A 26,786-nucleotide genomic window follows, 5' to 3' on the forward strand; every position below is an offset into this window, starting at 1 on the left:
GATCCATGTACTCTATATCCAGATTCACCAATTGTTTACATTTTGTCCCATCTGCTTCTCTCTCTCTTTCTCAATTCAGAAGGAATCATTTCAGATACATTGGAGAGATAGCATGCTTCTTATCGCCTAAAGATAAGGCGGAAATAAGGCGGAAATACACCCTTATCGCAGGGTGTATTTCCGAAGACACTCTCTGACTTAACCACAGTTCAGTGATCAAAATCATGAAGTTTAACATTGAAAACAATACCATTATTTAATCCATGGTCTGCATTCACATTCCATCAGCTTTCCTAATAATGTCCTTTATAGCTATATTCTTTTCCTCTCCTGGGATCCAATCTCAGATGACTCTCGGATTTAATTGTCATATCTCTTAATCTGGAACAGTTCCTCACGCATTTTTTTTTATCTTTCTTGAGCTTGACAGTTTTATAAAATAAACGTCAGTTAAATTTTAGAATGTCCTTTAATTTGGATTTGTTGGTTATTTCCATATGATTTGAAATCAGTTTATTCATTTTTGGCTGGAATAGAACAGACAGGATGTTGTATCTTTTTCAGTGCACTTTGTCAGGAGGTTCATGATGTCGGTTTGTCCCAGTATTGGTAATATTAACTTGGTCAGAGGGGTATCTGCCATATTTCTCCACTGTAAAGTTATTACTTTTCCCTTTGTAATTTATAAGTTATGTGTGGGGAGACAATTTGAGACTATATTAATACCCTGCTCTTCATCAATATCTCACTCATGAATTTTAGCATCCTATTATTTCTATTCCATAGAAAATTGCCTATTTTCTATCTCTATCATTCCTTCCATATTTATTAGCTGACATTTAACTGAAAGGAAGAACTCTCCTTTCTCCTCCATTAGGTAATTAATTTATTACATTACTATGGACTTATGGATTTTACTTTTAAAAAATGGGTTACTATTTCTATCATGATTTATTTTAATGCTCAAATTTTCAAGATTTGGTCATTGGCAGTCTCTCCTATATCTTTAACCTCTCCCCTTCTGCTTACTGCTTTCCACCAGCATTTAAACATGCTTAACTCTCCTTTCTAGACACAATTCTCTTTTACCACATCTCTTATTTCTCCTTCAAAGCTACATTTATTGGAAAAGTTGTCTATATTTGCTTTTCCCATTTCTTCTCTCTCATTCACTCTTCACCCTACCTCGGTCTATTTTTCATCTATTGGCTTAGCCGAAAACTTCATTCGGGTTTTGCCATAACATCCTACGGAAACCCGAAAGATCTTTTTGGCCAACCATATACCATTCCACTGAAACTCATTAAGGTGAAAAATGACTAAATTGAGAAAATTGAGAAATATTCATTTTTGATAACGACTCCTCCCCTCTCTATTTCTCCCTTTTAACTTCTTCATTATAAAGTTAAATAGATGCAGAAAAATCACAGAGAATAAATGTATAACTTAGTGCATTATTATAGGTTGAACACCCTGGTACACATCACACAGGCCAAGAAATAGAACTATGCCTACTGCCCAGCAGTCCTTCCTTCCATAAGTAACTCTATCTTTTAACTCTTATAATAATAATTTCCTTGCATTTCTGTATGGTTTTATTACTCATGTGCATTCCTAGACACTATACCTGAGTCTTGCTCTTTCAAAATATTGGATGCAGCATTTAAGTTCTTTTCATCTACCTTCCTCTTCCATTCCTTTCTTTCCCTTACAGTTTGACTGTGGAAGAACCCTGGCCATTTCACTGCAGATTGCTCCACAGTCTGAATTTTGCTGATTGCACACTCCTGGTGCAGGGTGGTGTGTTGCTCTGTCTGCTCTATTTCTTGTAAATTGGCAGCTGGGCTCAGACACTTGATACGACTCGGGTTTGATTTCTTTGGCAAGGCTATGGGTGGTAGTGTGTTCCTTTTTTCAGGAGGCACATTATATCTGGTTGTTTCTTAATAATGACTATCAAATCTACATTGTCAGATCATATAGCCATTACACACTAAATTCCCTTCCTTTTAACCCCCTTTTGGTGTTAGTTCTACAAGTTGCTCTATGTTGAATGCTCATCACCTGTCTTCATGTCATTGGCTCTCTAGTTATTTGATCAAAACTTGCTCTCTTGTGGATTCTTTTGGAAGGGATCATAGGCGTTCCTTAGTTGTTTCCTAGTGAAAACATATCTTCCATGCCCTTTGTACTTGGTGGTCTGTTTCTCTGGGTATAAAATCCTTAGTTCACAATCACTTTCTTTGAATATTTAAAGTATTTTATTCCATATTTATGCTTTATATTTATAAGTACAAAGCTTTGAGCTCAAAAAGTCTGAAGACTAATTTTCTTTCCCTTATAAGTCTCCTTAAAGTGCATCAATTTTCCTTGAATATGTCTTACTGTTGGTTGTTTTGGATCTATATTTGCAGATGTTCTTGTGCTTTCTTTTTTTTTTTGCGGTACGTGGGTCTCTCACTGTTGTGGCCTCTCCTGTTGCGGAGCACAGGCTCCAGACGCGCAGGCTCAGCGGCCATGGCTCACGGGCCCAGCCGCTGTGCAGCATGTGGGATGTGGGATCCTCCCGGACCGGGGCACGAACCCGTGTCCCCTGCATCGGTAGGCGGACTCTCAACCACTGCACCACCAGGGAAGCCCTCTTGTGCTCCTTCGATATCTAACCTCATATTTTTTTAAATTTTAGAAATCTTCTCTTGAATTTTTGTTCTAAGTATTTGCTCTGTTCCTTTGCTATTGGTTCTCTTTTTCTTCTTTGGTATTTTCTGTTTATTAGATCATCTTTGTTTATCTTCAATATTTGTCACTTTCTCTTGAGTCCTTTTAAAAATGTCTTTCTTTTAGAGTTAAAAAATTTCTGCCTTTTCACTTTATTTATCTTAAGGCAGTGTCTGTTGTGTTTATTCACTCTTGTGTTTCTTCCAGTTTAGTTCTCATTTCTAAAATGACTTTTTCTTTTATTTCTAATCATTTTTGAATGCTGTCACCTTATGTGAGGTTTTCTAATTCTGATATATGTTGACCTGTGTAATTTTCTTAATGTCTTTCAGCACATTTTACATATGCAACCATTTTGATCTATTTTGAACATACTTTTGGCTTGTTTTTATTCTTTATAGAATGTTATTCTGCTCCTTATTCTCTTATAGAAACTTTGTAAAATATTTGAACTTGATAATTCTCTTGCTCATTTTCATAGCAACCTAATTTTTCTGAACTTTTAAAAGGAGCTTGGTTCTGATAGCTTTTCTAACTTTTAGAACCCCTCTGTCATTCTCACAGAGTGATTTGTATTCTAAGATTTCCTGTCTCTGTTCTTCTCCCCTACGTTGAACTAGACTTCTTCATATGCTCAATTTTGATTTCACTTCTCCAGTGTGGGGCTCTGTCCTATGTTTCAGGAGTTCAGAGGGGCTAGGCTACTCCAACTCCTTAAGACCTTCTTACTGTGGGTATTTCCAGTTGAGAAATGAAGACTATTCAGAGTAAGGAAATCCCTGCCCATTTCAACTGCTGTTCTCAAATTGGCCCATCGTACTTTCCAGTGAATTTCTGGCTCTATCTGGGTTCTGCTATTCTCAGGTCTGTTGGGTGCCCTGCTGCTTCCATCTGTTTCTCCCACACAGATGCCGAAATCACATGCATTTTTGTCACTGTTGATGGTTTGTTGTCACATCCTTGTATTTTGGAGTTCTTTTTTTCGTTTCTTTTCTTTTTTTGGCCAAACTATGCAGCTTGTGGGATCTTAGTTCCCTGACCAGGGATTGAACCTGGGCCCAGGGCAGTGAGAGTGCAGAGTCCTAACCACTGGACGGCCAGGGAATTCCCTATTTTGGAGTTCTTAAGGATATCTTGTCACTGAGTCTTCTTCTACATGTTGTCCATATGTTTTGGCTTCATTATTTAGGTTCTCTATCTCCTTTTATATTGGGAATTTAGGAAGATCTAAAAACTAACCTGCTGTGCGTCCTGCCACCATCTTCTGGACTCTCTTGAAACACTATTATCTCAGTTTGCATTCCAAAAACTCCTTCTAGTTTTTTCCCCTACTTCTCTTACCGCACCTTTTCAGTTTTCTAGGCTCCTTTTTCTACCAGTCCCTTAAATGTTGGAGTTTCTTATAGCCCTTTGCTCTTCTAACTCTGTGGATTCTCTATGGTCCCTGAAGGACTTTGTATACAGTCTCACAGCTTTCATTGCCACCTAGCTTCTGCTTACTCCAAAATCTGTATTTCTAGCTATGACCTGCCTGCTGAGCCTCGGATGTGTATATATCCAGTTTCCTACTGGTAGTCCCCTTGGGGCATCTTCCAGGCCCCTCACATTCAATGTATTCAGGATGAAGCCTAATCCGGCCTTTGTACCCCGACACCAAATTAAATCTCGGAGACAGGGTTTTGGGTGAAGTAGAAAAGAATAACTTTATGGCTTTGCCAGGGAAAGGGGGCCACAGAAGACTAATGCTCTCAAAACTGTGTGTTCCGACCTGGAAGGGGTAGTGAGAAGTTTTATAGTAATGGTTCAAAGAGGGCATGATCAGCTCGTGGACATTCTTCTGACTGGTTGTGATGAGGTAAGTGGGAGTTGGCATCATCAACCTTCTGGTTCCAACAGGTCTGGGGTCTACCTGCTGTGGGCAGCATACAGTTACCTTCTCCCAACTGGCTGGAGTTTCAGTGTCTGCAAAACAGCTCAAATATATTATTATGTGTATCCCCTGAGGGGGAACCAGGACTCTGCCCCAAGGCTACACTATTGTTTCTTTTGACTGTTCCTGCTTGTCTCTGCATCCCCTCCCTTCTCTGATTAGCAGCTGTTTGAACCTGCTGTTGGAACTCAGGGAAGGTCATGGAGGCCGAATGAAGCCTATTTCCTGTAATCAAGAAATGGGGGACACTGAAAGGCTTTTGTGCCCAGGAGCCCCACAGGGTCCTGCTCAGTATCAAGAATGGAATTAATCATCTCACTCCACAACTTCCTTTTCCTTGTTCCTTGGTCAGTAACAAGCACCATATTCCTCAGTTTGCTCAAAGCCATAAGTCTCGTTTCCTCTTTCTCATCCAAAACCAACGAGTCCTTCCAGTTACCCCGTAAGTATTTCTCAGTAAGTATTTCTCAGCAGTCTCTCTCTGCTTCACCCTCCACCCTAACACAGACCATAATCATCTATTTCCTGGAATATTGAAATATCTTCCCCTGGTGATACCCTGGCCCCTAGAATTGCTCTCTAGGGACATGTATTGAGTTGTGATGGGTAAGATAGAAGCATTTCCTCCAGTTTCTCCCTTTCCTCCCTCTTACTCTTGCCCTCTGAGGCCTAGGACTAGATCAGGGTTGGAAGGAAATTTAATAAGCAGGTGGAGCTGGGGCCCTATGAAATGATGTCACCAAAGGGGAACATCTAGGTAAATCAACTTAACTCAAAAAAAAAAAAAAATCTATCTCTGTGTTCAGAAGCTGTGGAGAAAAAAAAATACAAATGGGCTGTATTATATGTTGGCCTAGTTGGCTCTTATGACTGTAATTAAATCTGTTCAAATATATTAACTGATGACATAGAAACTGCAACAGCAGTAGACTTGCAGAGCTGGGTGACATTCAGGTCACAAGAGCTTAGAGCAAGATAAGACCTCCTGTTTCCCATTACTGCCTTTTTCTGATCACTTTCAATAATTTGAATTTACATTGTTGTTTTTTCTGCCAGTTACTGCTGCATTTTAAGTGTTTTTAAAAGGCAAAGTTACAATTAGCAAACTACTCTCCATCATTAATTCATTAACCGTGTCCAAGAGATCTGACTATCATAAATCAGGGACTTTCTTTTCAAAGCTGCCCTCTGCCTATTTCCTACCAGCTCCTGCACTTCTTCCATGACTACCCCCACCTTTCTTGTATTTCTCTCCCTCTTCCTGTCCTTGTTTCATCCATTTCTGCTCTTCTGTTGTCTCACCTGAGCTCTCTTTCACCTCACATTCTTCACTATGTATTTCTTGATCTTTTCAACTTCTCTCCAGAGTACTTGCTCTTCTCATATTTAAAAAATCTTCACAGTTCACAGCCTTTTCCCGCTTACTGCCCAGCTCCTATTCTCTCCCCTGCCTCATATTCCACTCAAGTCTTCCTGATTAAAATCTCCATAGACGCATTATCGATGGCTTGACTACTTGATGGTCAGCTTTAACCCTCTCGCACTTCTGCTCCATTTGGGGGCTATTCTAGGGTGGCTGCTACTGCTATTGCTGCTTCATCTGATGGGACACTCACACGAGGGCCTTTATCATACCTGACCACCTCCTTCCAGCATTCCAGCTGCCTTGTTATGCTTGTGTGCCAGGAAAGGAAGATGGTCTTCAAAACAGGGCTATGCTTCCACTTCTACGATTGAAGGGAAAGTCACACTCCTCTAAAATCTTTGTGGAGAATGATATTCTGCTCTATTCTCCTTGTTCATCTTTCTTCTGCACATTGTTTCCAACTTTTTTTAAACCATGACTTGGACCAGTACCTGAATTCACTGTTGAGCAGGAGACCTCTCCCCCTTTCCTAAACTCAACACTGAGATCCAGGGTCCTGTTAACTGCTGGCATTGTGGGTTGACATGGCCTCCTGGCACCTAGTAATCCAATCTGGGCTTCCCACACTTGGAAGAGAGCTGGGATTTGGGGTGGAAGTGGGGAGGGGTGTGTGTGTGTGTGTGGGAATATCATGTTTTAATTGCTGCCTGGAACACATCATTGGTGGTGGGGTTGGCTCTGGTGTTTGCCTGGTGATGGGTCTCTACACAGCTTGATCTTGCTGTACCAGGAAACCCTGCCGGACACCATGCTGCTGTTCGCTGCTCCAGCAAAGAAAACGAGAGGCATTGACATTTCTTCTCCTTCTTAACACATAAGGACCTGAACCAAGCAAGTGGGGGAAAAGAAAACCCAAATTTCAAGGCGTCTTTTCTCCTTTGGGATATTCATTTCGTATATAAATTTTTCTGTATTCCTTAACTGGGTAGCACGTGATGCCCATTCAGAGTTGCCACTTGCTCAGTTTGAGACCCCAGCCAATCCCTGGTAGCAGAGAAAGTTAAGTCTACGAATGAAATGGAGAGATCAGAGGATGCATACCTGAAGCCAGAGGGTGTGCTGAGCATTAAGAAAGTAAATTTTGACATAGGAGCAAAAGACTGAGAAACTCCTTGTGCTTTGAGTATAGGCACAGCCTTTCACCCCCTTCACGCTTCTCGCTAGTTTCTCACGACCCTCAGAAAGCCACCAAGTGGGATCCTTGCTGGACAGTCAGATGCAGTCCTCAGAGTTCACCCCAGGTTGCCCAGTTGTCCAAGGAGGGGAGAGAGAACACTTTCGCTCAGTGAATTCCTCAAAAAGGGTCTTGGCCATCATTTCAGAATTTTAAAAGCCTGGATTTCAAGGTCAATATAATAACAGTCCCAGTGAACCCTAACATGTTGCAAATCTGGCAATTCAAAAAAAAAATCAGTCTCCTGTGACTGGTGCCTTCAGGCATTTAGCATTTCTCCCTGCCTTTTTCACTAGAGATCCAAATGTTTATTATGAATGCTGGTCAGAAAAAGCCGCACTGAAGCAGAGAAAATGACTTTTACCGTCGAACATCAGTTGGTGTGAGAGCATCTGTAAATCTGTCTCAAAATAGGAAAGTGAAGAAAATGTACAGGAGTGTGAGGCGTCCATGTGTATCTTTTTTTTTTTAACATCTTTATTGGAGTATAATTGCTTTACAATGGTGTGTTAGCTTCTGCTTTATAACAAAGTGAATCAGTTATACATATACATATGTTCCCATATCTCTTCCCTCTCGTCCATGTGTATCTTAAGTGTAATACAAAAAGGGACGTTTGCTTATGTTAATTGCTTGTCAAACACACTTATCTCTCCTCCCATTTACTATTGCTTCTTCTTCTTCTACTTTTTAAACTCTTTAGGGAAGGACGCTTAATATTTATTTATTTACTTATTTATTTGGCTGCATTGGGTCTTCGGTGTGGCATGTGGGATCTTTCGTTGTGGTGCCCCAGCTTCTCTCTAGCTGTGGCGCAGGGGCTCTAGAGCACGTGGGCTTAGTTGCCCAGCACCATGTGGGATCTTTGGTCCCCAACCAGGGATCAAACCCCTGTCCCCTGCATTGGAAGGTGGATTCTTAACCACTGGACCACCACGGAAGTCCCACTATAGCTTCTTAATTCACATTTATGCAGTATATCTGGGACTATAGTCTGAGGTCTTTGCATGTTCCAAAATATTTGTTGTCATTAAACACGAAAGACAGCCTGGGTGTGTCTATAATTCTTGGGTCATGCTCTCAGGTAGGTGAGGGTATGAGAAGGCAATAAACACAGCAGGATATGCAGAGACCAAAATATAGACCTAAAAGCCTTCTAATATGCCCTGGGTTTTCTTAAACTGCCTCTTTGCCTGGGTTTCTTGGAAAACTGTCTCTGGGAAATGCCTTAGCAGAGAACCAAGGCCACTGGCCTAATGATTCAGCTTTATAGCAATGCTGACTGAAGGAAACTTAAAGTGGACACATGGCTGGCCTATTTTTTTTTTTTTTTTTTTTTTTTTTTGCGGTACGCGGGCCTCTCACTGTTGTGGCCTCTCCCGTTGTGGAGCATAGGCTCCGGACGCACAGGCTCAGCGGCCGTGGCTCACGGGCCCAGCCGCTCCGCAGCATGTGGGATCCTCCCGGACCGGGGCACAAACCCGCGTCCCCTGCATCGGCAGGCGGACTCTCAACCACTGCGCCACCAGGGAAGCCCTGGCCTGTCCATTCTAATCAACCTTGTGAGGCACTTGTTTCACCGTCCGCATCGGTGAGCCACCTTGCTCCATCCTAAGAACACCTGCTGCTGGCTGTGTCTCATTATCTGAGGGATGGCCAAAGGTCAGGGATCAAGGGATGGCTCTCATGGGGCTGCAGACGATTGGAGACAGGACATTTTCAAGTCTGCAAAGCTGATTTTATATCACCTCCCAAGTCTTCTGGTCTTGCTCTATCGTCCACGTGCTCTCCACCCGCACCAGCGCGGTTCTTTGAAAGGATTGACTTCAAACACACAGGCACTGCTCAGCTCTCTGAAGCTTTGCTGCTAGCTTCCTGCCCCACGCACTGACATGTTGTCATCTTAGTGAACGTTTTCTGTTCTTCTGATTGGTCACTATCACATACTCCCTCACTGTAAACCTCTACTTTCTCAGTTCCCCTCATGCATTTCTGAACATTTTATCTCGGGATCCTGTATAGGGCCCTTTGTTTGCCCTCAGCCCAATGTTTTTCTCTCATCCCATTCTCATGTGCACAACCAACTCCTAGATGCTGATGAGTCCCAGATCTATCTAGCACAGAATTTTCAGGCATTTAACTCCTGATGGACCTAAGCTCCACCCAGGTATAGCTCCACTACAGCTAAACTCAACTGGTCCCATACTGACATCATCTTCTTTGGTACCCTGCATTTTCTCTAGGTTGACAACATCTCCTAGGCAACAGAACGTGGGAGCATCCTTAACTGCTCCATCCCTCTTAATCTCCCACAGAAAATAAACCTCTAAACCCAATCGGTTTTTCACTTTCTAATTGTCTCTTCAAGCCATCATGTCTTCTCTCACCTTACCAGCCCTATCCTAGAACAGATACCCTCTGGTGAGGAATATCGTACCAGCCCGCGATCACTTCACCAGCCTTTGGCATTTTCCATCTCAAATTCATCTTGTGCAATGCCAGCAGGGTGATCTATCCAAAATATTAAGCCAACTATGTCATTCCACACCTTGGAATCCTTCGCTGGCTTTCCAGGTACCTGCAGGATGAATCCCAAACTCCTTAACGTGGAGCATGTGTCCCACCGTGTCTGGCTCCTGTATCCCCTCCAGCTTCACTTTCTGTATTTTGTACTGAAACGACACTGAACTCCTAGCGGTTTCTGAACACACAGACCACGTTTTGCTTTCTTGTTTTTACTCACGCTATTCGTCTGTTTGGAAAGTTTTCTTCTACCCTCCGCCCCATTTTGATATTCTTCTCATCCTTTAAGAAAGGCTTCAAATCCTACCTCCCTAGGAAGTCTTCACAGTTCCATCCTCCTGCTCCCCAAGCCCTCTCTGGTAGGTTACAGGATCTCTTAGGATCCCATAACTTGTAGTTTTCCCTCTACTTGAACTAACAATAATGGCTGGCAATGTTTACGTCTCTCTCCCACTAGGATTTGAGTTCCTTGAGGTCAGAATCTATTACTTTCATCTTGGCACGACTAGAGCCAGGCAGAGTGCCTGCAAGAGGGAGCGCTCCGCTAGTGATTGTTGAATGACTCACTGACTGTGAACATCTCTAGCTTTTAGTTTCCTTTGGTAACTTAAGATGTAGGAAAGAGGTAAGAATAGGAAAGTTAGAAAAGGAGAACGTCACTGAGACAGGTTTGTTTTGCCCGACACACACTAAGCCAAAACGCTGAGACGCCGAGGTCTGCAGCAAAGAAAGTTTGATTCACAAGGCAACCGAGCTAGGAGATGGGAGAACACATCTCAAATCCACTTCCCTGAAGGTATGGGATAAAGAATAAAGAAGCATGGCGGTCTGAGGCGTGGGCAGCGTGAAGAGCCTGGGAAGCATGGGCAAGTGTGATTGGAATCAGGTGAGATAATTGTAGTTCTACGCAGGTGTAACTAGGCCACGGGCCTCTCCACATTCTGAAGGTGGAGTTTTCAGCCTTCGGATAACAAAAGGTGACGTTTGCGCATGCCCATTTTGGACAGCCCGTGGTCCTATCCGGTCTTAACTGGCTCAGCTTGAACTAGACGCAGCTGACTCCAAGTTCCTGGAAAATAACTCAGGCAAAAGGATGCTGTTTGAAGGTCATGCGAGCCTTAAAATGACCTTGATTAGTGAAGGCAGGTGAAATGGATTTGACTAATTACCCACCAAGGTTTCAAGAACTCATCATTTGTAATTGTTACACCTGATTGTAATTGTAATTGCTTAATAGAAGCCCTAACTGACGGGGTGATGCAACGGGAGGGATTGAAGGTAGTAGGGATGGGAGATAGGCAGGAGAGAGGTCAGGAAAAGCAAGAGGAGGACCTGGCGTTTAAGCAGGAACTTGAGGAGAGGTCTCGCTGGTAGACATGGGCTCTGGAGTATCATCTAATGTGGGTTCTCTTTTATTTTTAATACAGCAAAAAATAAACAGCAGTTACAAATGTAGTTTTTTTTTTTTTTTTAAAAAAAGACTAATTTCTTTGCTCATTCCTGCAGTGGTAGTGTACCAGCGAGTGAAGTACCGGGTTCTTTATTAGGGCCAGCACTTTGCAGAGGGAACCGCCATGAGAGGAGAGAGAAAAGTGGTAGGAAAGCGCCCTAGGAAGAGATTCACCCGCTTAGATGGGAGGGTGTCCCCTACCACTCATTACTAGGTAGGGAACAAGCTCACTTGCTTCAAGCCATAAGCCACTCGTGCTTGCTCTCTGGACGATGTCAGTGACCCAGCACCTTGGAATCAGCAGGGAGCCACCACCCACCAAAAGTACAAAACGGGATTCTCTCCAGGTAAGCTGTGCAGTCCTCTTACAGTCTATGGATGTTGAGACCATCGGGTCCTCTGGTTTGCTTTTGTTAAGGAGGAGAAGTTTTCCAAAAGCAGAAGTCATCGGAAAGAAAGGGAAACTTTACCCCAGGCCAGGAATACCAGGGGCTTGAAAGTGGAAAAGTGCGAGTAACGTCATCTAGCCGGTAGAGTGTAGGAATAATGGGAGATGCAACTGAATATTTGTTTCTAAATGTACTTATTTGTTTTTATTTTTGGCTGTGTTGGGTCTTCGTTGCTGTGCGCGGGTTTTCTCTAGTTGTGCCGCACAGGCTTTTCATTGTGGTGGCTTCTTTTGTTGTGGAGCACAGGCTCTAGGTGTGTGGGCTTCAGTAGTTGTGGCACACGGACTCAGTCGTTGTGGCTCACGGGCTCTAGAGCGCAGGTTCAGTAGTTGCGGCGCACGGGCTTAGTTGCTCCGCAGCATGTGGGATCTTACGGGACCAGGGATCAAACCTGTGTCCCCTGCATTGGCAGGCGGATTCTTAACCACTGCTCCACCTGGGAAGCCCCTGAAAGTTTATGTTAAGTGAGCTGGTACGATATTTGAACTCTGGATTTTTCCTCCTATGTTATGTGTATATATATATGTGTGTTCTGCTGACCTGGGAATTTCCAGGGATCACCGTGGTAGATAAAAGGGTGGCTGTGGGTAAAAGGTCAGAACTGGGACCACTGCTGCAATCTCACTGCAGTTGAGTTAAGCGGGGACACTGCTACCGTCACCCCTAAACAATCTATGCCACAGGTTGGGTCCCTGCTACGCCAGCACTGCTATTGGGTGGGTCCTCTGCACTTTAGCCAGTGTGGTCCCTGAAAATGTAATGCGGCTGCTGCCCATCACCAGAAGTTCCTGGTAGGGACAGCTTTTCATCTGGAGCACCTCATTCCATCTTGCGTGGGTACACTTGATGGTTCAAGCCTTGGGTAGGTGCCCAAGCTGTCTCTAAGGGAGCCTGGCGAAACAAGCGTTTGCTGTTTTCGGTGTTCACTGGGAGGTGACTGCCTCTCTGAGAACTTATAAGGTGGTTTCCTCAAACACAGAAGAGACTAGGCAGCTTAAAACAATTTTTTTTGAGAGAAATTCCAACATACCGTTATTGAAGTTGAACTTTTAAGCTGTAATCATTCATTTCCTTACTAAAGTAAGGTTAGAATTGGAAGTAATATATTGTGTCAGTTATACATCAGTAATAGTACAAGCTAATTTTGATTTTACAGTCAAGGCAATCTCCAACCTCAGAATGAATTTGTTTCACAAATTTCTCTTGAAAATTAGTTTGGAACTCTTTTTTTTCCCCCCAAAGAAATAATGTTTTTCACGTGTAGTTAGTTTTCTGGGCAGGAAACAAACTTCAGTTTAACTCCAAATGTATCAAGGGTAATAGAAAAGGAAGGGATGTCTGCTTATGTATTTATTGCTTTTTCAAATGCACGTTTCACTCTCTTTTTCCAATAGCTTCTTTAAAAATATATATATTTATTTGCCCCGTCTTAGTTGTGGCATGTGGGATCTTTCAGTTGTGGCATGTGGGATCTAGTTCCCTGACCAGAGATCGAATCTGGTCCCCCTGCACTGGGAGCACAGAGTCTGAGCGACTGGACCACCAGGGAAGTCCCTCCAATAGCTTCTTAATTCATTGTATGCAGTGTGTCTGGGACTATAGTCCCCAAGTTCTTTGCATGTTCCAAAATATTTGTTGTCATTATACAGAAAAGATGGCTTGGGTGAGTCTGTAATTCTTGGGTCATGCTCTCGTTCTTTGAGGATTTTGGAGCAGAGCTCCATGTTCTAACACTGTAGAAAAGTCTGAGACTGCACTCCACACCTCTGTTTTACTGTCTGATATCTTTATTTGGGGGTTCTAAATTTCAATGTGTCAAAATTTCAACCTCAAACCCTTACAAAACCAGTTTCTATCTTACTCTTATAATTTTTTTTTGATTGAAGTGTAGTTGAATTACCATGTTGTGTTAATTACTGCTGTTCAGCAAAGTGACTCAGTTACACACATATATACATTCCTTTTCATATTCTTTTCCATTATGGTTGATCACAGGATATTGAATATAGTTCCCTGTGCTCTACAGTAGGACCTTGTTGTTTATCCATTCTATATGTACCAGTTTGCATCTGCTAATCCCAAACTCCCAATCCATTCCTCTCCCACCCCTTCCCCCTTGGCAACCACCAGTCTAGTCTCTATGTCTGTGTTTCTGTTTCATATATAGGTTCATTGGTATCATATTTTAGATTCCACATATAAGTGATAATCATATGGTATTTGTCTTTCTCTTTCTGACTTTCTTCACTTAGTATGACAATCTCTAGTTGCATCCATGTTGCTGCAAATGGCATTATTTCGTTCTTTTTTATGGCTGAGTACTATGCCATTGTATATATGTATCACACTTTCATCCGTTCATCTGTTGTCTGTCTTCCTCTTGACTCTATTTTCATGACCATTTTTACTGGCCTGCTGATTACTCAAGCCCCCTGACTTCTTCCAACGTGTCTCTCAATACAATCACTTGCCAGGTTATTTTCTTCCACTTTTGTAATAGCCCTCCAATCACTTTCCTCCTTCCTATTCTCATAGACATCATGAGGCTTTAGGTCCTTATTTCTCCTTGGCTTAGATATTAAAGCAGCATCTCCTGCCGATCCACCTTCCCAACGTTGCATACACACTGCTGCCAGAATGATATTCTTCTCAAAAACATTCAGTGGCTCTCTATTGACACCAAATAAAGAAAAAAGAAAAAAATAAGCCCCAGAAAACAAAAGCAACAGCAAAGTAAAATCTCTGGTTTCCAAGGGATTCTGTAATATAGTATCATCTTATTTTTCTATCCATCTCTCGCTCTAAAGCAAACTATATTTCAGTGTTCCTGCTTCTTCCCTGAGCACAGTGTCTGTGCCAGGAATGCATTCCATAGAGTGTTTAGAGATAAAATGCTATTCAGGGCAAAGACAAACATCACTTCCTCAATTAAACCTTTCTTATCTCCTCACCTGGGTATGTGAACTTTTCCTTTGAGCCATCTTAGAACATTATCAGGACTCTTCTTGTGCCATTTATCTTTCAAAATATATTGTGGTAACTAATGAAACTGTGATATCTCCCACAGGAGGCTAGTATGCTAAATCCAGGAGTCACATCTGATATATGCCTACATCTGCATGATATATGCCTACATCTGCATGATATATGCCTACATCTGCATGCCTACATGATACTTATCCCCGAGTACATACATGTGTCTGATAGAACAAAAGTGAGAAAACACACATCTTTCTTCAGTCCATTATTTTTAGAAAAGCAAAAATACTACATAATTAAGGTCATTTAAAAAAAATTGTTACCTATTATTTTAAAGAGATTGTTCCAAACAGTTTCCTTTGAGAGTTACACTTGGACTATTTAAGGATTTTTTTTGTCTGTTTTTGCCTTCTGTCCTTGAACTGTGAATTCAGAAGACAAGTGGAATGGAGGAAGCCAATGCAAGCTAATTCACCCAGCACTGGCAGCTGTCTGTCACTGGCGCTTGTCGCCTTGAAAGAGGAAGTTTTTTTTTTTTTTTCCATTGCTCCAGAAAAAGAGCAGTGCAAACACACTTGATGGAAAGGCTATCCCAGACATACGAAATTACTAAAAAAGGAAACCTTTTTGCTTTGCTCCCTTTCCAGATTGTCCTAAGAATAATGAGATCATTTGAAAAGAGAATGAAAGAGAAATTAAATTTCTATAAGTATTTGAAAATAAAATAATTTAGACATGTACATTCGGTTGTTGACAACAAGGAGAGTAATAAAATTCATTAATAATCAATTATCCCAAACACAAAGTATACTTCTCAAATTTCCAGAAAAAACAAATCTCAGCTTTCATTTTAGTAAGGTTAAAGTGCAATTTGGACAAATCAGCATTTTCCCAAGATACACAGTAAGGTCCCAGATGCCTCACTAGAATATAATTTTTATGTACAATCTTTCAAATTGTTTCTCAAGCAGATAGAGGTAATTTGTATGTGTAGACATGGGTTTCTAACATAAATTAGCTTAAAACTCCATTGAAAAGAATTTGCCTTTTTGGACACATTTTATTATATTTTTATAACATGCAGAACATATTCGAACATGCAGAAAAATTGAAAGCATTTTACAACATTGAATGTGCGCCAAGATTCCACCATTAAATTTTACTATATTCCCTTTGTCACCTATCTATCTATCCGCCCTTCTGTCTAGAATATCACCGTCCCCTTATACTTTTTCCTATAAATCCCGCCCCCTCTCCACAAAGGCAGACTTTAGCTTTTCACCCACCTTAGATTTAAAATTCACATTTAAATGTCACTTAAGGACTTCTTGACTGCTTATATCATTTTAAAGTAGTTGGAAATTTACATAATCCTTTTAATTTTTAAAAGTAATCTGTCTAATGAGTATTCTGCTTTCTAGACAAATCAGAGCCCACATTCCATGGAGAGTCATCGATCTTTAGATAGAACATATCTGGGTCGCATTTAACGTCACTTTGGGTGAGAGTTCACCTCTTTGGGGGTCGGTTTTTCATTTGTAAAATGGAGATATAAATACCAACTCTATACTCACCTCAGGACTGTTGTGAAGGTGAGAAGAAGAAGAAGCAGTTAAAACTTCCGTAGAAATGTACAATATTCTCCTTATTTGTGTAATCAGGCAAGTTGCAGGTGCAGCCTTGGAGATCACCTACTTTCCTAAATAAACATTCTGAGCTTGATTTCCAGGAAAATTTGGTACAATCACATAATTGGCTCAGTGTGCTATAGTTCCATTTTTCTCATTAAAGACATTCAAATTCTCGTACTGCCGAAACATGTGAAATCACTGTTTTCGGCAGTGGCCTTTAATAATAATATGCTTATTTTTAGTGGACTCTACTATTCAAATCAATTTTGTTTATTTATTTTTTATTGTTACTTACGTGGAGATTTAAGAATAAAATACAAGAACATTAAGGCCTTTTCCCTATATACTAGTTGTAGGTCATTTTTGAATTCTTGCTTCAAAGTCAACAAAAAGAACTGACAGCTGATCTTTGTGATTCAAAGCAATTGCCACCTGCTAAATTATTCTGGGTATCAAGCACATAAAGCATTTCAGATAAAAGTCAGTTAGAAACTGAGTCATATAACCATTTTATGTAAGTATCTAAATAGCTTTGATGAATGTTTCATTTCTCCAGTGAATATTCGCCTGGTGGTACGTATCTATGTATAATTATGAATTCTACAGCAGTGATTTCAATCTTGAGATTTTCAATATGAAAGTCAACTGAAATGAAAACTTAATAAATTTTACTGTTTGCTTGAAGATCATATTTTCTTTAGGATGGAGAAAATTGAAAACAACCTAAGTATCCAACCATTGGAGAAAGGTTAAGTAATTAATGGCAAATCACACAAGAGGATATTATATTGCCAGCACGTTCATAGTTGCAGACCTATGTGTAGTTTGCTCACAAGTTAGCATAGAAAAAAATAAGGATATATGCATCATAATATTAACACTGGTTGGGGCAGGATCATGGGATTACAGTGTTTTAAAATATTTCATGATCAAATTCCTTTTTTTTTTTTTTTTTTTTTTTTGCGGTACGCGGCCGGGCCTCTCACTGTTGTGGCCTCTCCCATTGCGGGGTACAGGCTCCGGACGCGCAGGCTCGGCGGCCATGGCTCATGCGCCCAGCCGCTCCCCGGCATGTGGGATCTTCCCGGACCGGGGCACGAACCTGCGTCCCTTGCATCAGCAGGCGTACTCTCAACCACTGCACCACCAGTGAAGCCCCCAAATTTCTTAAACTACTTTTATTTATTTCTCTCAAGTTAACTATAATGCTTGCAATAGACTGTGCATTGTACTAGAAATATTCCGTTATTTTTTCTTAGTTAAACTATGAGCTTTTATTTAAAGATACAAACATTATAGACATTCATAATTAGAAAATAAAAATTCTTATCTGATATTTTAGAGAAAATTACTATGTTTTTTATACACACACCGGCCACACACACCATATCACATAAATGTTAAGAGCATGGAATTAGTCATACCTGAGTTTGATTCCAACTATGTTGTGTGGTCTTAGGAAAATTACATAATCTCTTTAGGCCTCATTTCATTTATGTCGTTTGTGAAATAAAGTCAATGATAGTTAGACATTGCATAAAGTGCCTAACATTATTTATTCAATAAAAATTACTGTTCATGTACATATATCCATATTTTAACAGAGATGGTATATTTTATGTGCTTTTTTTTAACCCTCTTTTCCTATATATCTTGGACAGTAATTCATGTCAATTCATTATATACGTGTCATTTAAAAAAATGACTTCATAGTCTTGTCATTGTACGTGTGGAACACAATTTACTTATCAGAACCCTACTATCACTATTTCAAGCCACGCTGCAGTGAAACATTATGTATACATATCTTTAACTTCTGCAGGTATTCCTACAGGTTTAATTCCTAAACATTGAATTGCTTTTTTATGAGATGTGAAAAGTATAAAGTTGGAAAAGAGCCATTCATAATAGCCCAACACAAATTGTGACAGCAACAAGACAGCTACTGTAATGCACATGAAATAGCTAGAAATAAATTTAATAAGATTCAAATACACAAAAATGTTATGAAACTCTACTGAGTGACATGTATTAACAGATTAATAAAGGAAGATACATGCTTTTTCTTAGCTAGAAAGACTCAGTTATAAAAATGTCATTAATATGTAATTTAAACTACAAATTAAATTCACCAGTAAGATACTGTTTTATTCACAATAGCTTTATCATAAATGCTTGACATCTTGGGGGCAAGTCTCAATTACTCTTCTCTTTCAGAATTTTACTGTCTGTTTTCCCTTGTTTTTTCTTCCAGGTTAAATTTAGGCTTTTTTTTCAACTCCTAAAAACATTTTGTTGGAGTTTTGAAACAGAGACCCTGTGGGGCTCCTGGCCACAAAAGTCTTTCTGGGTCCCCTTCCCTGAGTTCCAAAGGGCAGGTTCAAACAGTTGCTAATCAGGAAAGGGAGGCGATGCAGAGACACGGGAGGAGCAGTCAAGAAACAATAGTGCAGCCTTAGGGCAGGGTCCTGGTTTTCCATCAAGGGATACACATAACAATATCTTTGAGCTCTTCTGCAGAACTAAACCCCCCAACAAATGGAAGACTTAACTACTTGATGAAGCATTCTTCATTCCAGAGAGGGTCACAGTTCACCCATGACCACCTAAGGCCAGATGATCTCTGTATTGAAGGAATGTGGGCCCTGCAGGCGCCTGGATCCTTATCAGCAACCCTGCCCCTGGGCTATGTCTCCTCACAACCCACCCCCCACCCCACCCCCCTGCAATGTGGATTGGCACACACAGTTCTGAGGGCATTAGCCCACTGTGGCCCCCTTTGCCTGGCAAAGCAATAAAGCTCTTCTTTTCTATTTCACCCAAAACTCTGTCTCTGAGGTTTAAGTCGGTATTGGGGTACAGAGGCCAGATTCGGCATCAGTTTTAACTAGAAGTACACTGAATTTATTAAATTTATTCCCAGGTAGTCTATAATTTTTAGTTTTGTTGTTGCTCATGGTGAATGTTTTTATTTTTTAATTTTCCTTGTGTTTTTCCTAAATATGGTGTTTCAGCACCAGGCATACTTGACATAATTTAATCTTGTTAAGCATTCATTAATCTGACAATTTTAAGGAGCAGGAAAAGATGGGGGCTTTTTAACAGTTATTTCGGCCGCTCTTGTGATAATCACAACTTCCCATTGGATCTGTTTTATTACTTTGATGGTAGAGGAGCAGATAAAAGGAAATCAAGTAGAAAAGCAAGATCAGGTCAGGGAGGTAGAAAAAGCATGAACAGGAATCAAAAGACCTAAATGCAAATCCTGGATTTACCTTTAACTAGCATTGAGCTTGGGCTGGTTTGTCACACTCTGTGTCTCAGTTTTCTTTCTGTTTTAAGATCCTCTAATTCTCTATTGGGTTAGTTAAAAACCTAGGATTCATGTATTTATAAATTCTTGAGTGGGTTTTTTTGGTTGTTTATATTTATGTATGTATTTAATGTGCTTGGCACTGCTTGGAAATCCCCACCCTGAAGAGGCAACACAGAACATTTAAGTAAGGTGGTCTTTAGTTTCCAATTTCTCATGTAAATGTTACAGCCTTCAGATGTCCTAACTAGAGCTGTCAGTTTACATCTCTGAATTGTGACTTTGTAGGTTCTCGAGAGTGGATTTGTCCAGGGCATGGTTTGCAGCAAGGAGCCTGGGTTAGTTCTTCCTCTAAGTCAGTTCCTTCTCAGCTCCCAGTTTCTCCTCCTGAATGTGGAGCTTTCCCATTTAACCTTCTATGATTCTCTAACCTCCGTGCGGTTTCACATTGATCAACCAGCAGAGAGAATCAGGAGCATGGCATTCTCCAGGTCAGTGATTCTCATGCTTTAATGAATCTCAGAATCACCTGGGATGTTGATAACACTTAGCAGGTCTGAGGTGGGACCCACAGTTCTGCGTTTCTAATAAGCTACAGGTGAGAACGAGTCTGCTGTTTTATAAACCACATTTTAAGTAGCAAGGGGCTAAGTCAGTCTAGAAAAGGAGTGAGAACAAGGTGTTCCCTGAGCAGAATAGCGTACCTGGGCAGTCTTGCCACAGCTGGTCAAATTCAACTAATAGAGCAGCAACAAGTCAAAAATAGAATCAATTCCTTTCCTGTCCTTCACCTTGCCCTGGAGCATTTTTCCCCCTCCAAGGCAAAATGACTCAATACTGAAAGACTCCTGCTGTCTTAAATCTCAAACTGTGTTATCAAGAATGAGGTTTTAAGTAATCAGCAGCAGAGGGAAAAATAGTGGAAAAAAATCCAAACACCCACACATTTGCTGAACAGTGAGAATAGAGAAATCAGGCAACCTCTCTGAGGGACAAATAAAAATGTATCCTTTACCTTTACCACTCCCCAAATTTTAATTTTTTAATTTCCCCTCAGTTTTAGTTGAATTAGTAACATGCTTATCATTAATAATTTGACCAGCACTGAAAACAATAAACAATAGAGTAAAAATTACCTAAAATCCTTATATTCACATATAACCACTGCTAATACCTTGGAAAACATACTTCTATGTCAGTCGGACACACACACCCACACACCCTATTTAATTTTACATAATTAAATGCATTTTTCATGTTATATTGGAAATTGGCTATTTTTACAAAATAAGTTTACCTATTAATAAGTCTTAACACTAGTACTTTATTTTTATTGAATACATTTCAAATGTAACATTGGGTAAGTTTAAGGTGTACAGCCTGTTACTCTGATACATTTATATATTATAATATGATTGCTGATGTAGCAATATTTATCATATTACATAATTACAGTACAATATTATTGTCTATATTCATTAGAGTGTGCATTAGATCTCTATGGCTTGTTTACCACTCAATAAAAGTTTGTACCCTTAAATACCATCTCTCTTACCGCCACCCCACTCCAGTCGCCAGCCACTTGTAACCACCATTTTACTCTCTGTGTTTTACAGTTTAACTTTTTGAGATCCCACCTATAAGTGATGTCATACAGTGCTTTTCTTTCTCTGTCTGAGTTATCTTGGTTAGCATGATATGCGCAAGGTCCATCTATGTTGTTGTAAATGGGAGGATATCTTCCTTTCTCATGGCCAAGTCATATTCCATTGTGTATACCTACCACATCTTTTTTTTTTTAAAGCTTTTTTTTTTAAAGTAATTAATTTATTTTTGGCTGCATTTGGTCTTCATTACTGCTCACAGGCTTTCTCTATTTGCAGCGAGCAGGGGCTACTCTTGGTTGCGGTGCACGGGCTTCTCATTGCGGTGGCTTCTCTTGTTGCGGAGCATGGGCTCTAGGTGCGCGGGCTTCAGTAGTTGTGGCACACAGGCTTAGTTGTTCCGAGTCATGTGGGATCTTCCCAGACCAGGGCTTGAACCCATGTCCCCTGCATTGGCAGGTGGATTCTTAACCACTATGCCACCAGGGAAGTCCCCTACCACATCATTTTTATCCATTCATTCACTGATGGGCATGTGGGTTGTTTCCATATCTTGCCTATTGTGAATAATGCTGTGATAAACATACGAGTACATACATCTCCTCAAAATCCTGTTTCCGTTTGCTTTGCGTGTATCCCCAGAAGTGGAATTGCTGAATAGTATGGTAGACCTCTTTTTATTTTTTGAGAAACCCCCATAGTGGCAATTTACATTCCCACCAACAATGTACAAGGGTGTCTGTTTCATCACATCCTCGACAACACCTATTGTCTCTGGTCTTTTTGGTAATAGCCATCCTAACAGTCAACACTAGTACTTTAAATAGCTGCTTAAAAATTCCTGGTATTGGTGCAAGAGAAGCATGTTTGTTTGTTTTTAATTAGGAGATGCTTTTAAAGAATATTTTATTAATTTTACATACCTTACTAATTATGTAAGTTCAAACAATATAGATAATTATAGAGCAGAGAGCACAATATCACCCCAAATTTAACTACTTGGAGTACCTTCTCTAATGTTAGGTGAGCAGCATTCCTGAACATTTTTCTATGCATATATATACAGTTTAAAATATAGCCAAATCAAAAATTTTTATAAAAATGAGACTATGGTATATATATATTATTTTTTAATTTTTTTATGGTGGTAAAAGTCACATAATATAAAACATACTATTTTAACCATATTTAACAGTCCAGTCCAGTGGCACTAAGTGCATTCACATTGTTATGCAACTCTCACCATCACCCATCACCCGAATTTTTCACCTTCCTAAACTGAAACTCTGTCCCCATTAAATACTAACTCCCCACTTCCCTTCCCACTGCCCCCCACCCCCCGGCCCCTGGCATCTACCAATGTACTTTCTGACTCTAGGAATCTGACTATTCAAGGTACCTTGTATAAGTGGAATCAAACAGTATTTGTCTGCATCTAATGTATAATATATTGGAGTGCATTTGTAAGGTTAACTTAATATATGTCCTGCAAACAGATTGTACCTTCTTTATTTTTTTTCCCCCTGTGCTATACAGTAGGCCCTTAGCAGCCATCTACTTCATACATAGTAGTGTACATATGTCAATCCTAATCTACAGACATATGGTATATATATAATTTTAATTAAAATGTTTCACATTGAATTATAATATAATGGGGAGGGGGAAACAAACTGAACTCAAAGTTTATAGAATTGGTTCCATACATCCAGGATCTACCACTTAACTTTCTATGGGAACTTGGGCAATTTACTTAATATTTCTGTGTCTCAGATTTCTGATCTGTAAAACAGGACTTACAGTACCTCAATCATAGGGTGTTCTGAGGGTAAAAAGAGATAATATAAACAAAACATTTAGAATGGAGCCTAGAATATATATTCATAAATGTCAGGGGTTTTTGTATTAGCTCAATTATACAGATTTATTTTATGGAAAACTGGTTATGAAAAATATCAGAGATAGTAGTCATGTTTTTGGGTTAGGTCCATTTTTGAAAAAAACTCATAGCTTCCTCCTATGAAAGGTGGAGAAATGTATCATGTTTTTCTCCCTCCTCCCTCCCACCTCCTTCCCAATCACATCCTGATTTCTATTTTATTATATTTATTTAACTAAGAGTTTTAACATCTACATTCTGTTCTACACCCATAATTCCAATAGTTGTCTCCCTTTCTGAGAACTTTATTTTGATTCATCTTCTGACTGCATGCATTTCACTTTGGAGTCACTGCTTTCAGCAAAGACCTACAGGTATACTACCCTCTGATAATTTCCAGATTAACAATGCCTGTCTCTTAGTTTAATACTTGAGCAAAAATGTAAGCTGAGTATAAATAAATAACATTTATTATTTATAAATCAATAATAAATTATTGATTTTCCTCTGATTTTTATAAATGTTTTTATATGATCTCCTGGAATTTAACAGCAGTGATTTTTCCTTTTGTAAGTAAATTGCATTTCCTTTGGATGACTAAAGATTTCTTTTCTCTCACTATACTTAACGTTTAGTAACTTCTTTGTGACATGTCTTAATGTAGATCTTCTATTAAAATACACCTTCCACAGAACACAAAATGTCTTTGTGTCTCACAGATTTAGTTCTTCCTATACTTAGGGAAATTTTCTTCTATTATAGTTTATAAAAATTAATTGTGAAAGATATCTACATACAGGTGCAGTTCTGGGCTCCCCAGGGCCACAGAATGCAGCAAAGCTGTTGTGCTAACAATTACAGTTTATTACAGCAAAAGGATACAGACTAAAGTCAGCAAAGGGAAGAGGCGCATAGGGCAGCATCCTGGAAACCAGGTGTCAGCTTCCTGTTGTCCTCTCCAGGGCAGTCTTATGGACAGGGCTTTCCTATTCCAGCAACGATGTGTGTCAATTCCACGTGCATGGAATAGTGCCAAACGGGAAAACTCAACGATGCCCTGGTGTCCAGGGTTTCATGGGAGCCAGACGCATGGGCATGACTGACTGCTCACATGGCTGACCTTCATCTCCAGCCTCTCCAGAGTTCAAGCTGATATTGCATGGCACAAAGCCTCTAGATGATAAACACACTTTTACCAGGCAGAGCATTCTAAGGGCTTAGGGGTTACCTCTTAGAGCTAGTTAAGGGCCAAAACTTTCTGTGGTCCAAGTTAATCTTTAGTGCACAACAGGAAATTGGATATACTACATATAAGTAGACTAGATAGATAGATAGATTTAAGAATTTTCATAAAACAAAGAACTGTGTTGCCCGTGCTCACCACCCAGATTAAGCAATAGACTATATTATGTCCTTTTTAGTTTTCCCAGATGTATTACCATTTCTCTCTGCCAGAGATAACCACTATTCTTGACTTGAGCATTTCCTTTCTCTCTCTTTCTCTTATCAACTTGCTCTTAGTTTTGAAAATCTGAGTAGCAAGTACAAACCTACTTACGTTAGGAAAGGACTCATTGGATGAAGAAAACATAAGCTGAACATCCCGTGTCATATTCTGCCTTCAGCTTCCCTTAGAAATAACAGCTGCCTCCTTTGGGGAAATAAGTGGACAAGGTCACAACTGAATCCTGGGAAATACAGGGCCTACCAAGACGGGGCATCTGGCAGATACGAACGATTGGCCAGGTTCTGGATACCTGACAAAAATATGGTCAGAGAGATTGGGCTGCTTTGCATTTTGTGCTTACCAGTTTATTTATTTATATTTATTTATTTATATGTATTTATTTATAAGCAGACATATTTATTGCTTACCGTATATTCATGTGGTCTGACACATTTCCTAGAACCAGTGCAGTTAGGTGGGTCATGTTTCCAGTTCTTGCCAATGTGCAGGGAGTGTAGGAGATGTATGTTACTTCTGGGTGGCAGATTAAAGAGCAAGTAATAGGCCAACTCTCTTTTAACCCTTCACAGCAACTGTGGAAACAAGATGTTAGGAATCAGTGTGTTTATCAGCCTGGGTGCTCAGTGACTGTGTATAGCAGAATATCCATCGTAAGCTACAGTGGACATGTAGTGTGAGAGAGATAGGTCACCCAAATTTGAGAGTTAGTTTGTTACACAGCATAACCATGGATACACTGATTAATACATCTTGTCATCTTGCCTACTTTTAGCCTCCAGGTAAAGGTGAATCAAGCACACTTCTGGTTTGAAATGAGTGTCTTTAGATGATCTAATACTGGGGCATGGATGGGAGAGCAAAAATTTCTGCAGCATGTAGCTAAGCAATCCAAGACACATAAGAATCTGGAGTGGGCACATCCAGGCATTCTGGGTTGGATTAAATTGTAGGGATCTTGATCAAGATTACTTTCTACATATTTATTGCTTGAGGCACATTACTTCAGACTGGACCGTTTTCTTCTAGAGTATAACTATCATTCTGAGATTTCCCTTTTCCTTGGGAATTCCCTGAGAATTCTCTTTGCCTCTCTCCTGCATTGGATGACCCATTTCCTGTATCCATGCTTCCTCTGTCTTGGTTTATATGCTCATTTCAAAGGAGCACGTCCTCCAGTAGCTTCTTATTCAAAGGGTTCTTAAGGCTAATTTTTTGAGATCTTGCATGTTGAAAATGTCATCATCTTACCCTCATACTTGGTTACAGTTTGGCTAACTATAGAATTCTAGATTGGAGATATTTTCCTTCAGAACATTGAAAGCATTGCTGCATTTTTTTAATGGTGTGGGTGCTATTGAGAAGTCTGAGGCCATTCAGGTTTCTGATTCTTGGTATTTAACCAGTTTTTCCTCCTTTAGAAGTCTATAGAATCTTCTCTTTCCTTGGTATTCTGAAATGTGGCAGCAATGTGCCTTGTTTGCACCTGTTTTTACCCATTATACTGGAAAACCTAGCCAATCATTTAGAAAATGCTTTAATGAAATATAGTTCACATGCAAACCACTTTAATGAGATATAATCTACTACCATACAATTCACTCACTTAAGGTATACAACTAAATGGTTTTCAGTTTATCCAAAGTATTGTGCAATTGTTGTCACAATCAAATTTAGAATACTTTCAATAACCCCGAAAGAAACCTCATACTTATTACTACTAAATTCCCATTTCTTCAACCTGAACTCCCAGTGCTAGTCACCCACTAATCCACTTTATGATTTGTGGACTTGCCTTTTCTGTACAATTCATATAAAAGAAATCATACATTATGTGACCTTTTGTGACTGGCTTTTTTCACTTAGCATAATGTTTTCAAGATACATCCATCTTGTAGCTTGTATCAGTATTTCATTCATTTTTATTGCTGAATAATATTCCATTGTATGGATATGCTACTTTAGTTCATCCATTCATCAATTAATGGACATTAGGGTTTTCCCACATTTTGGCTATCGAGAATATTGTATAATTCACAAGTTTTTGTGTAAACATATATTTTCAGTTCTCTTGTGTAAATACCTAGGAGTGGAATAGATGTGTCATGTGATAACTCTATGCTTCAACTTTTGAGGAACTGCTAGACTATTTTCCAAAGCTACATTATTTTATGTTCCTTCTAGCAATGTATGGGGGCTCCAATTTCTCCACATCCTTGCCAATACCTGTTATTGTCTGTTTGAT

This window comes from Globicephala melas, chromosome 11 (genome assembly GCF_963455315.2).
Source record: "Globicephala melas chromosome 11, mGloMel1.2, whole genome shotgun sequence".
NCBI lineage: Eukaryota > Metazoa > Chordata > Mammalia > Artiodactyla > Delphinidae > Globicephala > Globicephala melas.